This window comes from Peromyscus leucopus, chromosome 5 (assembly GCF_004664715.2).
Source record: "Peromyscus leucopus breed LL Stock chromosome 5, UCI_PerLeu_2.1, whole genome shotgun sequence".
Taxonomy (NCBI): Eukaryota; Metazoa; Chordata; class Mammalia; order Rodentia; family Cricetidae; genus Peromyscus; species Peromyscus leucopus.
This window is the reverse complement of record NC_051067.1, coordinates 95,840,392-95,856,226: the sequence shown is the minus strand read 5'-3', so window position 1 is coordinate 95,856,226 and position 15,835 is coordinate 95,840,392.

Below are 15,835 nucleotides of genomic sequence, written 5' to 3'. Positions count from 1 at the left end.
GCTCAAAAAAGCCAACTTTCCTGTTCCATTTGACTCTCTTATATCTGTCTCTGGATTCGCTCTTACTCTAAACTCCTTTGAAGTTGTTATTTATTCCTTACCAAGTGCCCTGATTCATTAGTGGTTGCCATTAAAGCTATGGTTGAAAGGACACTTTCATTTGAAACCTTCAAGCATGGTGTTTTTGTTGGCTGGCTTCTCCTACTCTGAAATAATGATTTTTTTTTTTTTTTTAGGTGTTGTTCTCATGTTTGTCTTTCTTCTTTGACAGCACTTTCTTTGACCTTGCTGGAAGGAATGCCCAGGCCTATTTACTAATGCCAGAGGATCTTAAAGAAAAATAAACCATTAACTATTCAGCCTGGAAAAAAAAACCTGGGAGATGTTTTTGTCCAAACTCTTCACTCTCAGAGCAGGTCACAATTTTCAAAACAAGCTCTGTGTGTGTTAGTAGCAGGAGTAATGAAAATAGAGGATTTCCCAGAGGCTTTTCTGTTTGCAAAAATTTCAACAACATGATTTTGCTTCCTAGTATTTTATAGAGAGTGAGAAAAGTTAGAAAGAGGCAAAGAGCATTGGCCCCAGCATATGGAGACCTTGGTTAGAATTGTAGTATTTATATTTTATATTTTACTTTTGGAAACTATCATTGCCATTTTCTGAGTCCATCTGCTTCCCCATCTGTAAAATGGAAAAGAAACAAGACTTTTCCAAGTTCCCAACAGACAAAGAAAATGAAAAAACCTCGAAAAATGATAAAGTACTGTAGAAATATAAAATGTGGTCATTTTGGACTCTCTCTCTCTCTCTCTCTCTCTCTCTCTCTCTCTCTCTCCTTTAGAAAGATGTGGTTCTTATTTGTTTTTTAAGAAAATAAAATTTAATAAAATAAAATGAAAAACATCATGTCAAAGTTGGACAAGCCGAACCAACAGAAAAATAAAAGAGCCCAAAGGAAGGAACAAAAATCAGAGACTCACTTGTTTGCACACTTAGGAATCCCATAAAAACACTAAATGGAAGCCATAATATATATTCAGAGGACCTGGTATGGACCTGTGTCAGCCCTGTGCTTGTTGCTTCAGTCTCTGTGAGTACATATGAGATTTGCTCAGTTGATTTAAGAGGGCTTTGTTCTTGTGGTGTCCTCCATGCTCTCTGGCTCCCACATTCTTTCTGACTCCTTTTCTGAAGGTTTCCTGAGACCTGAGACGAAAAAGTTGATGGACACATCCTGTTTAGACCTGAGTGTTCCAAGGTTTCTCTCTGTGTGTAATGTCTGGCTGTGGGTTTCTGTATTTGTTCCCATCTGCTGCAGAAGAAGCCTCTATGATGTCTGAATAATGCACTGATCTTTGAGTATAGCAGAATATCACTAGGAATCATTTATTGTTACTCCTTTTTTTAAAAAAAAAACTAGTAATATTTGATTTTCCCCTAGGTCTCTAGGCTATCTAGACTCTGGTCCTTAGTCATCCAAGCAGTGTCAGGTATGGGTTCCATCTCATGAAGTGGGGTTTAAGTCAAATCAGACATTGGTTACTCACTGCAAGGTTTGTGCCACCATTGCCATAGCATATTTTGCAGGTAGAACAGATTGTAGATCAAAGGTTTTGTGTTTCGGTTGGTGTTTACTTTTCTCTTTTGGTGGCCTACAGAGTACACCCATAAAATCTATTATTTCCTCCTCCCAGGAAGATCCATGTGTCCTTCCTAGTCTTTTCCTCTATGCCTAATCTCTGGGTTGTAGTTTGCTCATCATTTATTTAATGGCTAATATCCAGATATAAGTGAATACATATCATGTTTATCTTTCTGGGTCTGGTTACCTCACCCAGGATTTTTTTCTAGTTATATCCAATTGCCTGCAAATTTTATGATGTGATGTTTTTAAGTAGCTGAAGAATACTTCATTGTGTAAATGTACCATATTTTCTTTATTCATTCTTCTATTAAAGCACATCTAGATTGTTTCTGTGAATACTGTGAACAGAGCAGCAGTGAACATATTTCAGCAAGTAGGATGCAGTATTCTTTGGGTATATGTCCAAGAGTGGTATATTTGGATCTGGAGGTAGATTGATTCCCATCTTTCTAAGGAACCTCCATACTGATTGAGACAGTGACTATACAAGTTTGCACTCTCACCAGCAATAGAGGATGGTTCTCTTTGTTCCACATTCTCTAAGCATGAGCTATTACTTGAATTACTGATCTTAGTCATTCTGACAGGTTTAAGATAGAATGTCAAAGTAGTTTTGACTTGGATTTCTCTGATTGCTTAGGTGTTTGAAACTTTAAGTGTTTCTTGGCCATTTGAGTTTCCTCTCTATTGAGAATTCTGTTTAGATCTGTACTCCATTTTAAAATTGGGGTATTTGTTGTTTTTCATATCATTTTTTGAGCTCTTTATATATTTTGGGTATTAGCTCTCTGTCAGAGGTAGAGTTGGTAAAACTCGTTTCCTATTCTGTGGGTTGCTGCTTTGTCCAAATAATGGTGTCCTTTGCAGAATTTTTTTCAGTTTCATGAGGTTGCATTTATTAGTTGTTGATCTCAGTGCCTACATTAATGGTGCTTGTGTTCAGAGTCTTCTCCTGTACTAATATGTTCAAGGCTGTCCTCTTTCTCATCTATAAAGTTCAGTATGCCTGGTTTTATGTTGAATTCTTTGATCCATTTGGAGTTGACTTTTGTGCAGTGTGATAGGATGGATTTTTTTGTGTTCTTCTACATGCAGGTATCCAGTTTAAACAGTATCACTTGTTAAAGATGCTATCTTTTTTTTTCAGTGTATTTCAGGCTTCTTAATAAAAAAAAACCAGGTGTCCATATGTGTGTGGATTTATGTCTCATTGTTCAGTTTGATTCCATTGGTCAATGTGACTGTTTTTATGCCAGTGCCACGATGTTTTTATTACTATAATTCAACTTGAAATCAAGGATGATGATACTTCTAGCAGTTATTTTATTGTTCAGGATTGTTTTAGCTATCCTGGGTTTTTTGTGTTTTCATATGAAGTTGAGAATGGTCCTTTCAAAGTTTGTGAAGAATTGTGTTGGAATATTGATGCAGATTGTTTTTGGTAGGATGGCCATTTTTATTATGTTAATCCTGCAAATATATGAGCATGAGAGATCTTTCCATCTTCTGATATTTTTTTCAATTTCTTTCTTCAAACACTTGAGATTTTTGTCATACAAGTCTTTCACTTGCTTGATTATAGTTAACCCAACATATTCTATATTATTTGAGGCTATTGTGAAAGGCAATGTTTCCTGGATTTCTTCCTCAGTCTATTGGCCATTTGCATAAAGGAGGGCTACTGATTTTGTGAGTTAATTTGTATGCAGCCATTTTGCTCAAAATGTTTATCAGCTGCAGAAATTCCCCAGTAGAATTTTTAGGGTCACTTATGTATACTATCATATCATCTACAAATAATGATACTTTGACTTCTTTTTCAGTTTGTACCCCTTTGATCTCTTTTAGTTGCCTTATTGCTCTAGCTAAGACTTAAAGTACTATACTGAATAGGTATGGAGAGAGTGGACAACCTTATCTTGTTCCTAATTTTAGTGGAATTGCTTTGAGTTTTTCTTCATTTAAGTTTATGTTTGTAGTAACTGTCTTTATTATGTTTAAGTATGTCCTTTGTACCCCTAATCTCTCAAGGACTTTGATCATGATGGTGTGTTATATTTTGTCAAAGGCCTTACTGCCTCTAATGAGATGATTGTGTGGTTTCTTTTCTTTCCATTTGTTTATATAGTGGATTACATTTATTGATTTTCACATGTTAAATAATCCCTGCATCTTTGGGATGAAGCCTACTTGATAATGGTAAATGATCTTTTTGATGTGTTCTTGGATTTGGTTTGCAAGTATTATATTGAACATTTTCCAGTTATGTTCATAAGGGAAACTGGCCTATAATTTTCTTTCTTTGCTGGGTCTTTCTGTGGTTTGGAGGTCAGGATAAGTATGGCATCATAGAATGAATTGGGCTATGTCCCTTCTGTTTGTATTTTGTGGAATAAATTGAGGAGTATTGGCATTAACTCATCTTTGAAGGTCTGGTGTAATTCTGAACTAAAATCATCTGGCCCTGAATTTTTTTTTGGGGGGGGGGAAGACTTTTTTTATTAACACATTTTTTTATTCATTTTACATACCAAAGATCCCCCTCTTCCCTCTTCCCACCCCTCCAGCCTCCTCCTCCCAACCCCTCCCTATTCCTTCCTACAAGAAGGTAAGGCAGGTGTAGCATGGCCTGCTTGAGGGGCTCCCTGGCCGTAGGATCAGCATCCATCCCTGGTGCACAAGCAGGTCTTTGGAGCCCACGTCTATGATGGGACACCTTGCACAGCCTTGAGGCGGAGGGGGGGGGAGTGGGAAGACTTTTAATGACTGCTTCTATTTTATTAGGGGTTATAGGGCTAAATTGTTTATCTGATTTAACTTTAGCAAATGTTGTTTATCAAAAAATTATCCATTACTTTTATATTTTCCAATTTGGTGGAGTACAGATTTTTAAGGTATATATCCTTTTGATTCTCTGGATTTTCTAGGCGTCTGTTGACACATTTCCCTTTTCATTTGTGATATTGCTAATTTGGAAATTCTCTACCTTCTAGTTAATTTTTTATAAGGATTTGTTGAACGTACTGATTTTTTTCCCACAAAACATCTCTTTGTTTCATTGATTCTTTTTGTTTTTATTTGATTGCTTTCAACCCTGAGTTTGATTATTTCTTGCCATCTACTCCTTTTTGAGTGTGACTTCTTATTGTTGTAGAGCTTTCAGGTGTGCTATTAAGTTGCTTTTTTTGTAGGCACTTACTGCTGTGAACTTTCCTCTTAGCACCACTTTCATTGTGTCTCATATGTTTGGGTATTATGTGTATTTATTTTCATTGAATTCTATAAAGTCTTTGATTTCTTTCTTTATTTATGTCTTGACCCATTTTTCATCCAGTAGAGAGTTGTTTGGTTTCCACGAGTTTGTAAGCTTTCTGTTGTTTCTGTTTTTTACATCCAGCTTTAATTAGTGATGGTCAGTAGGATGCAGGGAGTTATTTCCACTTTCTTGTATCTGTTGAGATTTGCTTTGTGTCTGGATATGTTGTCAGTTCTGTAGAAAGTTCCATGAAGTTCTGTGGCAGTTAGAAAGAAAATGGCTCCATTGGGCATGGCACTATAAGGAGGTATGGCCATGTTGGAGCAGGTATGGCCTTGTTGGAGGAAGTGCATCACTGTAGGGGTGGGCTTTGAGATATCCTATGTTCAAACTATGCCCAGTGATGCAGTTCACTTACTGTTGTCTACAGATCAAGATGTAAAACTCTTAGATCCTTCTCCAGCACCATGTCTGCCTGCATGCCACCATGTCCTGCTATGATGATAATGAACTAAACATTTGAAACTTTATAAAAGTTACTATGGTCATGGTATCTCTTGACAGCAATAGAAACCCTAACTAAGACAGGTTACAATGTATATTCTTTTGTGTTTTGGTGAAATGTTCTGTAAACATCTGTTAGGTCCATTTGGTTTATAAAGTCTGTTAGTTCTAGCATTTCTGTTTAGCTTTTTTCTAGATGCCCTGTCTATTGGTGAGAGTGAGATGTTGAAATCCCCCACCATTAGTGGGTGCGGATCAATACCTGATTTAAGTTGTAGTAGTGTTTCTTTTACAAATATGGATGTCCTTGTGCTTGGGGCTTGGATGTTATGAATTGAAATGTCATCTTGGTGGATTTTTCCTTTGATGAATATGTGGTGTCCTTCCCTATCTCTTCTGATTGCTTTTGGTTTGAAGTCTATTTTGTTTTATATTCAAATGGCTACACCAGCTTGTTTCTTATTTGCTTAGGATATCTTTTGTTGTAATGTCTGTTTTTGATGTTGAACTGTGTTTCTTGGATGCAGCAGAAGGATGTTCTTTCATATCTTCAGTGCCTGAGATTCTTTCTTCCATCTCTTGTATTCTATTAGTGAAGCGTGGCTCTGTATTCCTGTTTGAAATCCCAAATTTTTCATTTCAAGCATTACCTCAGTTTTGGTTTTCTTCATCAATTGTACTTCCGTCTTCAGTTCTTGAAAAGTTTTATTCATTTCCTTGTTCTGTTTGTTTGTGTTGTCCTGAATTTCTTTAAAGTATTTATCCATTTTCTTTTTAAGGGTTGCTATTATGTCCACACAGGCTGATTTTAGATCTTTTCCTTGGCCTTCTGCTGTGATAGAATATTCAGTGCCTACTGTGTTAGTGCTGTTGGGATCTAGTGGAGACATATTGTCCTGGCTGCCATTGATTTTTTTTTATGCTGATGTCTAGGCATCTGGGATTGGAATGATTATAGGTCTAGGTGATGATACCTGCTTTGTCACTGTTGGGTGAGTGTTTTGTTCTTTGGTTTCTGCTTCCTCCCTGGACTTTAGGAGGGTGTGGTGTTGTGTACTGCCTGGTAGGAAATTTTCTGTGGACCTATTTCCTGGCCTGCTGGGCTGGTGTTTTCCCAGAGTATGCCTGCTGGTGTTAGAGGCTAGGATAATGCGAGGATTTGGGGGAAGGAAGGTTGGAGGAAAAGATCTTTGTGATCCATTGGGAATGGGGTCAGAGAGAAAAGGGAGACCACAGCTGGTTTTATCCTACAGATCTGGGGAATGAGACTGTGGTGGGGTTGTTGTGATTGAATCTGGAGGAGCAGAAGAAGAGGTATAGATCTGCTGGCAGTTTTCCCGTTGCCCTGCCAGAAGCTGCCCTTGGGTTAGCAATGGGTACCTGTTGGGGTTGAGGGATGGAAGAAAGCAATGAGTGTGAGAAATGTAGTTAGAATGGGAAGATCTGTGGGATCTACAGGGTCAGGGAAGGCTGCCACAGGTGCTCTGCTGCAGAGGGTGTTAAGGCTGGGAGATTTGAAACAGAACAGAACAGAAAACTGGGGGAGCAGAAAACTGTGGCTTTTTCAGAGTTGACTCTATAAATGGTTGTGATCAGAAGAAAATCATAGCAGTTTTCTAGGGGAATTTTACTTTAAAGTGATAAATTGGTAGGTTTGGTGTCAATTGTATAGGGACTAACTCAACTCACAGTATATCATTATGATATAAGATGCCACTCAAGAATAGCAGTCATCAGTGTGGTCTTCAGTTTGAGACTTTTCTTATAAATATGTCTCCGCCACTTCTAAGTTCATATTTTAAGAAAACTCTGTGGCCTTTTATGTTTTATTTACTCCCTTTCTTGGTTGATTTACTATTTTTGGTTATCTCTCATTCACCCAGAAGACATTGCTGACTAGGTTCCAGGTATACATTGGGGCAGGAGAATATATAGTTGTTAGCAAAATAATTGATTGCCTCCATGAAGCTTAAATTCTAGTAAATGCACAATTCATCCAATGAACTGTATACTGGTGACAAAATAAATAATATTAGCATCCAAGGGAGTAGTTGAAGGCAAATGCTAAGACATAGGAACATTACACACAACATAGTCAAGGAGGAAATGATAGAGAAGCCACAGAGATATCTGAGGGAAGAGTAACCAGTCAGGGGGACAAATACGTGCAAAAAGCTCAAAGATGTAATCATCCTCAAGGGAAGAGAACAGAGGTAAGGATAGAGGAGGGGAGAGAGACATAATATCTGAAAGATAGAGGTGCTGGCCATAGGATCAACAGGGAAGGCCATACATGGTCATGTAGAGTCATGTAAATGATTGTATAATGGTGTTCTTATTTCTGGATAAAGAAGACATTGAAAGGTGTGGAATTCTGAAAAGGAGATATGGCATGATTCAATTTGTGTTTTTAAAGTGTCATGTAAGCTATTATACTGAGAATAAACTACACAAGAGAGAACAAGACCTAAAAACTACTGCAATAGTGTCTGCTAGAGATAAAGGAGACCCAGACAAGTGTGGTACAGTGAAGGCAAAGGATTTTTTTTTTATCAGTAAGATGATCACTATCTCAGTGGCCTACAATAACCAAGATTTATTCTTTGCTAAGGTAATCCATGTTATCATTTCTATAAACTTAGGCTGGCACAGAAGCTCCTTTCTAGGACACTGACAGTAAGAAAAGAAACCTTGGGGTTAGTGAAGTATCAAAGCAGATAAAAATGCTTTTTCTAAAAGCCTGGTGACCTGAGGTTGATTCCTAGAGCCTACCATGGAAGGATGTGATTGACTCTTGGGAGTTGTCCCTTGATCTCCACATATGGTACATGTGTGGACCTGAACTCATACTCACATGTGATATACAAAGAAACAAACAATAAAATAAAATAAATAAATAAACAAATAGATAGATAGATAGATAGATAGATAGATAGATAGATAGATAAACAAGCCAAAGCAAATTATAAAACTGATCCTGGGCTTAAAAGAGGAAGGAAGAAAATCTTCCCTTGGAAGAGACATCAAACAGAAAAATCACAGCATTGAGAGAACAGGTATAGGATTTCCTGTGTGGTCAAACCCAGGCTCCACACTGGAGGTAGGGACAATGGAGTAGCTTTGGCCTCCACATGGGCTGGCCTGTTTCCTGGTTTCTTTTTGTTGCTATGATAAAATGCCCTGGCAACAAGCAACTCAGGGTGAAAGGGGCTTATTTTAGCTCATAATTCTAAGTTATAGTCCATAATTTCGGGGAAGTCACAAGGACAGGAGATTCATACAACTGGCCACAATACAGCTATAGGCAAGATTGAAAGAAATAAATACATGCATCTTTAGTACTTTCTTCAATCATATACAGCACAGAAACCAAACCCAGGGAGTAGTACCATCCACTTTCAGGTTGAGTCTTCCCATATCAATTAAGACCACCATATATATACTCATGGGCCAACTTGATCTAGATAATCCTTCATGGAGACCCTCTTCCCAGGTGAATCTAAATTATGGCAAGCTAACAATTAAAACTCACCATTGTGGCCTGAACCACTGAGAAAATGAGTTTGTGATTCCTCAAGATGGACATAACTGTGGGAAGAACAGGTGTGGAGTATTCCAGCTTGAGGGGCTGGTTAGATGCCTAAGTTTTACATATGGCAATTATGAGCCAGATACACAAATAATAATTAAAAAAATTTCAGGTTAGTTATATGAATCACAGTGGAAAAAGAACAGAAGTTATACCATTGGTAAATGTCATTTTAAAATGCATGTGACTTTTTTAATAACTCCAGGGTCATTTAGCTATAAGAGATATTTGAAGATTCCAAAGTATAGCCACAAGCCCTCTCTTGGAGCTAACACATTAAGCTCCCTTCATCTCTGCCATCCTCCACCTATGCTCTGCTCCTCCAGCAGTGTAGGGCTGGTGCTCAGGACCAGTCTAATGTATCTGTGCCATCTCCCACTACAATCTGTCTACAGTCTGGAGCTCATGGAATGGATACCTCAACCCATTTCTCTCTGACTCTGAAATTCAAACTCCACTGTTCCAGAGGCTTACAGTTTCCCCCAGCTTTAAAATTTAGACCATGCACCTGGGTGTGGTTTAACTACCACAAGGAATTACAATAGAACCATTTTAAAATACACAAGTCCCAAATATCATGGATATTTAAAAGCCATGAAGGACAATGACTGAATTTATGTAAACCACCTCCTTGCCCACCACCACCACCACTACCACCACTGGAACATTCTGAACAACTTCCTGGCCTCAAAATACCATATAGCTGTGGCTCAGCCAACATTCAGTGAACATTTCCTCAATATTTTCTCTGCCACAAGTTTTATGCTAGATGTCTTAGACAACACACAAATAATCAAGAACCTGCCCTGCTGTGAAAAATCCTGTGCTGTCCAGGTAGTTTGTTCTACTTTGAAGCAGACCCATTAGAGACACTTTCTGATGTACATTCAGAGTATTGTAGAAAAGAGGAATAGGAATACTATGCATGCCTTAGGATGACAGATGTAATAGTTACCTTGATTTGATCAGTGTACAAAATGCACATGTATAGATGCATGTTGTACCCAATAAATATGTATGATTATTATGTGGCAGTCAAAAAAAAAACACAAAAATTCCAGCTTACTACAACTTCTACTTATTGGCCATTCTACATTGTATTCACATGTCAAATGTCAAAAGAAGAAGATGTGAGTGGGAAGGGATATTTCTTCTCCCTTGTGGGAGTTGCCAGTTTAGAGGGTGGTAGTTCAGGCCATAAATTCTGCCTTGCTAGGGCAGAGTTACCATGTGTGACTTACATGATGCATATGACTTTTCCCTCCATGTTTTTTCCACACAGAGGGCTTAGAAGCTATAGCCAACTTAATATCCAGCTATTATGATTTCTCATTTCTTGCTTGCATGCATATCCAAAAAGCTTGTCATCATTTTGTTTTCATGGCAAGATGTGGAGCTTGTAATGTTAAGATCCACTGGAACATGCTTTAAGATAGAAACCTCAATGGATCTACATTGCTCTAACAACTCTGCACCAGATGTTCTCTTGTGAAGTAAAACAATGACCCAATCCATCACAAAATATTTATCTTATTTACATTTCTCCTTGTAAGTAGCTTCCCTAAGAACATCATAAGAAGAGGTTGTTCTTACCTTTCTTGGCTATATTGCCATCAGAACCCCAGCCCAGTTTTAAGAGAAGGAACTTTTAGTCTTTCATAGTAAAGTAAGTCATCTTTTGCTCAAATGCCAATAGTCTCTTCTAAAGAAATTCATGCAGACTGTTTTTATACACATGAAATGGCAGGGACCTTGTGACCTTGCAAATCCTCTCTTCCAACCTTTGTACACTTTTGAGGAATAAAAAAAAATGTAATGTGAAGATCCTCTGTAACTTTTATTTGATGTCCTTTATATTATTATTATTCCTTGTCAAATGGGATAGATTTAACAACTCTTCAACTCGACTACTCTCTTTTCTATTTATGTCACAGTCAGGACACACCCTCAAGAAAGCGTTATCGCCAAGCATCTGCTCTTTTCCTGTAACTGACTTTTCTGCTCAGTGCTCAGGACAGACAAGCCACTGTTCATCTGCTAATCTGAGATACCCTTGTTCACACAGCCATTGAGCATGGCAGCTGGGGTACAAGTACTGCTAGGGATGAACTTCAGTGTTCTACACATCTCTATTTCATTTGTAAGGAAATAGTCTCTTCTCCAGACCCTAAATAAGATTTGGCTTTTTGTTTTATTGTTTCTCAAGACATGGTTTCTTTGTGTAGCCCTAGATGTCTTGGAACTAACACTGCAGACCAAGCTAGCCTTGAACTTAGAGAGATCTGCCTGCATCTGCCTCCTGAGTGCTGGAATTAAGGGTGTGTGCCACCACCCCACTGCCACCTGGCTGAGACTTGGCTTTAATAATAAATGATGCCAACATTTTGGTGAATGTGCACACAAGTGATACTCTTGCTGAGATGCCAGATGGATGAGCTGGAACTAAAATAGACATAGTTCAAATATTATCTCTATCATGTCCCATCTTTGGTTCCCATTGCAAGACAGATTTCATTTCTGTCTCATATTTGCAAACCAGAGAGGTAATGCCCTCCTCAAAGGGATTATGAAGGGATAAAACAAGTCAAAGGTACAAAAATAGCATCTGAAGCATAATAGATGCCCAAAAATGTGAGTTAGCTTCAATTCTCCAGTTTACAAGGCTGTTTGAACGTATTATCCAATGATACTTTGAATTTATTTGATCTAAGTTTCAGCCTGCAGGCAATGCCATTGTGTGTATAAATATATTCTTTTCCATGAAGAAGAAAAAATAAACTGTACAAGAGATTATACAATCTTCTACTTTAAAAGTTCTCCATTGTACCCAACTTTCATTATTAATGCTTCCATCTATCTGTCTACAAAATGCTTAGGTTGAACTAGATGATCCCCAAGGCCTTGCACTCTATTCTTACTCTCATCTATTATTCTTGTAGCAGTCTAAAACTATTTTTATTCTGTTCTTGAAGGAGAAGATCAGGAGAGAAGTTACATTCTGAGTTCTCCTTTCCTCTAGAGGTTTTGGTGGAAGGCCTGTGTGTCTGTCTGGTTCATTTCTATTCTCACCGCAACTCATGATAGAAATGTTACTATCATCCTTTTCTCATTCATATGTGGAAAAGGTCACATGGTTGATACACTGTCCAGAGTAGGTGTCAGGGGTTTTTAAGGTCTGTCTACAGTTTGTAATCTGTCCAGGACACAACTCTGAGAGCTTCCAGAAACTTCTCTGGGTATTCAAACATTTCATTACTATTAAAGATTTGTTCCACTTTTTGAAAGCATTTTATGCCATTACATACAGATTAGCCTTTCCACAATTCCAGCTAACTCAGTATTTTGATAACTAGAGCAGCTACATCAGTCATCTTTGAGATAACATCAGAGTGAACGGAGACTCACTGAGGACATTCTCTGTCTCCAGAGTCAATTATGTTCAAAGTCTCCTGGATATCCTAGATACAGGTCCATTAATATTTGCACAGACAATCTTCTGTCTCCACTCAGGGACAGTGGGCAGGCTTGACAGACAAATTCCCCGATACAAACTCTATTAAAACAGAAGTTAGAGGTATTATGAACAGAATTTATGGGTCCAGTTAGCATTTATGCTGAATGACATTTGAAACCCTTTGAGAATTGTAATTGTACATATGTCTAACATCTTTATATTAACTGTAGGATTGATGGCATAGTTTTCAGGGTACATTACCTAAAATGACCACTAAAGTAAATTAAGTGTGTAAAAACTGTAATTGCAAAGAAAAATTTAAAATCAAGTTAACTTGTATGATTAAATGCAGATATATCCCCAAAAAATGTTCATATGCAATGTGAAATGATTGTGAATTTGTACCATTTTACTCTCTCCTCCTGTTAAATTAGATTGTTTTAGATTCCAGATATAAGTGGCAACATATAACTTTTTCTGTATTGGGATTCTTCCATTTAGCATAACGTTCTACAATTACATCCTCATTGGTGATAATTTGGGGTGGGGGCAGGAAGAGTGAGCAGTGATAATTAAAGGATACAAAGCTTCCATGAGACAAGAATAATTCTGATGTTTTTCTCTTTGAGTGCTTTTGGCATAGTATGGTGCATATAGCTGCTAACTGAGTACTATTTGTGTTGGTAGGAAGTTGTCTTAGTTTTGTTTCTTGTTGCCATGATAAATATTCTAGCAAAAGCAACTTAAGAGAAAGAGGTTTTATTTGAGCTCACAGTTCTAGGTTATAGTCCATGACTGTGGGGAAGTCACAGTGGCAGGAGCTGAAAACAGCTGAGAATGTTGCATCATAGTCCAAAAGAAGAGCAGAATGAGTTAATACATACATGCTTGTGGTCAGCTTGCCTTCTCCACTTTTAAGCTATTCAGGACCCCTGCCTAAAGAATGGTATCATCTACTGTGGGTGAGTCTTTCTACTTCAACTAATGTAATCAAGACAATCCTCACAGACATGTTCACAGGCCCATTTGTTCTAGACATTTTCTTTTTGAAGCTTTCTTTCCAGATGATCTTAGATAGTGTCAAGATGACAATCAAAACTATCACAGAGGGTATATCTCCAATAGTCTTATTGGGAAAAGAGAAAATAAAATGTCAAGTGCCTGAGATGATGAGTAGGTTAGTTGAATTGATCATCCTATATTATATTCAAAACTCATATTATCATTCTTACTTTAGATTTATAAATGTATGCAGATATGGTTTGTCAATAAAAATATGGAGCTTTATGTTCTCAAATCATTATGAAATTCATGATAGTAAGGTAGAACATTAAGCCAAGTATAGGGAATTTCTAAGTCTGGGACTAAAACAATTGCCTAAGTTATACATAGTTAAGGACTAGACATTTTTCCCTTGATATCTACGAGTGGAAGCTCTACCTACTAATTTGATGATATTGAGGGTGTTGGTGGGTATGTTGAGGTCAGTGCATCTGGAGTATATAAGAAAGGTAGCTGAATATAAAGCTAGGAGAAAGCCAGTAAGAAGCATTCCTTCATGGTTTCTTCCTCAAGTTCCTACCTCGGCTTCCTTACATGATATATTGTAACCTACAAGATAAAATACCATGCCTCCAGTTGGTTTTGCTTGTGGTGCTTATCACAGTACCAGAAAGAAAAACAGAACAGAAACATGTAGCAATGATATTTACATTGCTGGATAATAGGCTATCAGCTCATTTCCCACATTTTAATTATATTTCATCAGCTGATGGATCCTGGGAGTCCTAAACTGCCACCTCCCTTGGTATTTAGCCTGACACTGGCATTTTTAAGCTCTGCTCTTATAATGAAAAGCTATTCTACCTTCCCATTTTAATACCACAGCATAATTTATACCTTCTACTACAATTTTTATATATTTTATAACAAATTTAATAGAAAGTGAGGTTTTAGAAAGAATTAGGTATTGGACTAAGGTGTCTTAACTAAACTACACACTCATAAATGGTATGAGCAAATCACCAAACCTAAGACTTGTTTTATCATTTATAATAATGGAAATGATTGTTTTTCACAGGGAAAAATAGTAAGGGTTAAATAAGATATACTCTTAAAAGTTTCCATTGTATAAATGCTTAGGAAGTATCAGCACACACAATGGCATGTATTTTAGATTATCCAAATGGCCTAAATGCTTGGGAAGGGGTAGGCAAGTTGTGTGTGCTTTTACTATATCCTGCCCACATTCCTCCCAAGTACCTATAGCAATGAAACAAGACCATAGTATTTAAATGAATGCATGTAGAGAGTATCTGGAAAAATGCTCGAGATATGCTGAGTGTACCTCATGGGAAACTGCTGTCACTGCTGTTGGAGACATGGTGATCTATTAAACTGTGAGCACCATCAGTTTACAAACCACGCATATCTCATCACCTACTATATATTCAGCACCAAAAGTCCAACATTGAGAAGACACTCAATTTGTTTAATGGATGGATGGATGATGATATGTGCTATCCTAAATTTAGATGGGAACATTGTGGTAGTTAATACTCATTGTCAGCTTGAATGGATTTAGAGTCACCATGGAAACATGCCTCTGAGACTATTTCTTTCAAAGGGAAAAAGATCCACTCTCAGTGTGGGGGATACTATGCCATGGATAAACTCCCAGACTAAATGAAAAGTAAAAATTAAGCTGAGCACCTGCATTAATCTCTTTTCTTCACAACTACAGATGTGGTGTGACCAGCTACCTCATTCCCTTGCCATCATAAGGACTTCACTACCATGATGAACTATACTCATGAAACCACATAAATCCTTTCTTCCTTAATTTGTTATTACAGGCTATTTATCACAGCAACAAGAAACTAACTAATACAGACATGGACTCAGGGAAGGGGATGGTTGCCCCTCCTACTGCTCAGAAATACAGGGATCCCCTTTGGTAATGCATCACAGAACAGAGAAAGTGCATATTGTCTCAGGAGTCAGGAAACCCACCTTTCAGCGTTTACTCTACCTCTAACTTACTCTTTAACCCTTTTCTGTTCTCCTTTTGAAACCAAAGTTCTTATCAAAGGGAAACTGACAGTAGTAGAATCTGATTTTAATAAGGGCATGCAACTTAATGTTCTCTAGGTAGCATCCAGCCATCAGCACATGTGCGCTACCTTGCACTTGGTGGAAAGTAGTGGGGGGATTGATAAATTTAAACCAGGAAGTTTTACATATAACTTTGGATGTACATTCTTTCCTCAAAACCTTGGAGATCTTAGAAATAAATAAGAATCTCCAAATTGGAAAAGAAGAAGTTAACTTGCTCCTGTTTATCTGATCTTATATATGAAAACCAGAAAGAGCCCACAGAACCTTATT